This window comes from Olea europaea, unplaced genomic scaffold (assembly GCF_002742605.1).
Source record: "Olea europaea var. sylvestris unplaced genomic scaffold, O_europaea_v1 scaffold3568, whole genome shotgun sequence".
In the NCBI taxonomy this organism is placed as follows: Eukaryota; Viridiplantae; Streptophyta; class Magnoliopsida; order Lamiales; family Oleaceae; genus Olea; species Olea europaea.
Genome location: NW_019254860.1, coordinates 13,158 through 15,846, shown reverse-complemented (window position 1 = coordinate 15,846; position 2,689 = coordinate 13,158). Strand labels below are relative to the sequence as shown.

Below are 2,689 nucleotides of genomic sequence, written 5' to 3'. Positions count from 1 at the left end.
ATCAAAAACGGACGCAAATTTATGTATCAGTAAGGTCGAGACAAAAAATAGACTAAAATAAATTGTGAAAGAAACCAAAAAAATAAAATAAAATAATAATAATAATAATAATAATAATAATAATAATAATAATAATAATAATAATAATAATAAAATTAAAGTTTAAAAAACTCAATCGAAGGTTTTTGGAAATTGAGCTGGGGTTGCCCCGCTCAACCCTTAATGGTGTCCACCCTTGCCAGATATGCCCAACGTAGTTTTTTGAATCACTTGATTTTAATCTGCTCGAATATGCCCGGTGTATTCAGAAACACTTGAAGATCAGACGCAAATTTTATCCACACCCCCTTCCAATTGACTACCTGAAGTAGGAAAATTCTGAAATTTTTGGAATTCAATTTTCAGTCCAATGCTATATGATCATCCTCGTAATTATTTTTTCCAGTGTCCTTCAATTATTAAAATTACATCATGCGTTCTCAATAAATAATCAGTGATTATGAAAAGTTCTCCTGCTTATAAATTTTATTTCCATAGTTCATAGACCCACAACTGCTACATATCCCGTAAAATGCATCACTTTTTTATTCTCTTAAATTTTAATTAAACACTTCTGAAAATGCTCAAAATTAATGTCAAGTAGACTTATAATTTTTCAAATACGTCTTCATGCCAACCTCACTCATGGAAATCACATTACTAGTCAATATTCCACATTATAGAAAATAAATTATAGTGATAATGGAAAATGATAAATAAAAAGCAAATTTCCCAACAGTCTAGACGAGCATATATTATTCAAAACAAAGCCAAATTTCATGAAGCTGCGATACTAGTTTTACTCCGCCTTCAATGATTTTGTAATGTCGATAACAAACCGGTATTTAACATCAGATTTCGCAAGGCGATGGAATGATCTCCACATCTGGTAATATGTTGTGTTTTGCTGCAAAATAAAGCATCTCTTGGGTCTCTTTCATTCCTCCTATTCCACTGCCAGCTATTATCTTTCTACCTGTATTCATTTGTGGATGTTTAGCAATATTGTCAAGATCCGAATGGAGATGTTCTGAACCCATTCGGTTATAGGGTAAAAACAGGACACTTAGAAACCATGAATGAGAATGAGTAAACCTTTTAAGCTTATCCAAACAAGCTGTAAGAGTCCCAAGGACCAAGAGAATGAGAAACATCAGTAGAATTGCTTACTTGAAATTAAGGGAAACACTGGCAACTCCAATGGCTTATCAGGAGCACCAACCAGTACCAACTTTCCATGAGGCTTCAACAAACTAATCAAGGGTAAAAGGGGGTGAGTAGCAGATACAGTATCGATGATCCCATCCAAAGTCCCAGCACCAGCCTGAACAGAAACAATCATAGAGATTAATGCGGTTTCAAGTCTCAGCACAACTATAAATGAAATTAACAGAGCAATATCCTAAATCATCTAACCTTCATCTCCTCTGGATCACGGCTAACCAAAAATGAGTCGGCACCAAGCTTTTCAATAGCTTCCTTCTTCTTGTCAATAGATGTACTGATAACTGTAACCTTAGTCCCGAAAGCCTTGGCAAACTTCACAGCTACATGGCCAAGCTCGCAAGCCCAACAACACCAATATTCATTCCTCACTTGTCAAGTCCAAAGTACCTCAAAGGGCTGTAGGTCGTAATCCCAGCACATAAGAAAGGAGAACCAATCTTGATGGGCAAGTTCTCTGGCCAAGGAACAACAAAGTGCTCGTCAACAACTATAAAATTAGAATACCCTCCATGTGCAAGGGTACCATCAATGTAAACTGAGCCACAGGTACATATCAGATTGGAACAGTAATTTTCAAGATCATTAGTGCATTGATTGCACTGGCGACATGATCCAACCAAACATCCAACTCCCACTTTATCCCCAACTTTGAATTTTGTCACATTGCTACCGATCTCAGTTACTTCACCTACCATCTCGTGCCTGCAATAAACAGCCCAGTTCAACATATGTGCATCGGGTACTTCGCCTCTCAAAAATATGCAGCTTTTTACTAACCTTAAGGTGATTCAAACAGACAAACAATACTAATAAAAAACTAATCAAATCCAAATAATCCAGGATCATTGCAGTGATAATCAATTCTGCACATAAGTTTCTTTGGTAAGTGTTCTTTATCAGTGTTAATTTAATAGCATGTAATCCAAATATGTGATAAGAATTTGTTCAAATATTATGCCATCCTCTGTCTCTACTCTTTGCCTTCAAATCTGAACTAGAACAATAACTGGTCCGAATAATACTAACACAATAATTGTGCGTGAGATAGAGCTGGAGATCTTACCCAGGGATAAGGGGATGCTGGGTGAAGCCCCAATCATTCCTGGCCATATCCATATGACAGATCCCACAATACAACACTTTCAACTGCACATCACGCTCTCTGGTCTCCTTGCACACCAATTACATGTAAATCAAGTCAAAACTAGCAAACTTCAATGCACAAATAATACAAAGACACACACACACACAAAAAATCTCAATAAAAAGTGGGTTCTTCATCGCATGTGTAATGAAATCAAATCAAATCAAAACATAACCAGAAATTGGTATACTTTCTGGAGAATTTCACAGGTGAAAAAACTCCAGATGTGTCTCTTGCACCCCATCCAAAAGCCTTGAGTGGGTGCTCTGTGTTGGGTTT

The 2,689-nt window shown here is 36.5% G+C and overlaps 1 pseudogene; it reads right to left on the bottom strand.

The window, feature by feature from the left end:
- Positions 1-802: 802 nt before the first annotated feature.
- On the bottom strand, positions 803-2,680 carry LOC111386473 (annotated as a pseudogene).
- Positions 2,681-2,689: the final 9 nt, after the last annotated feature.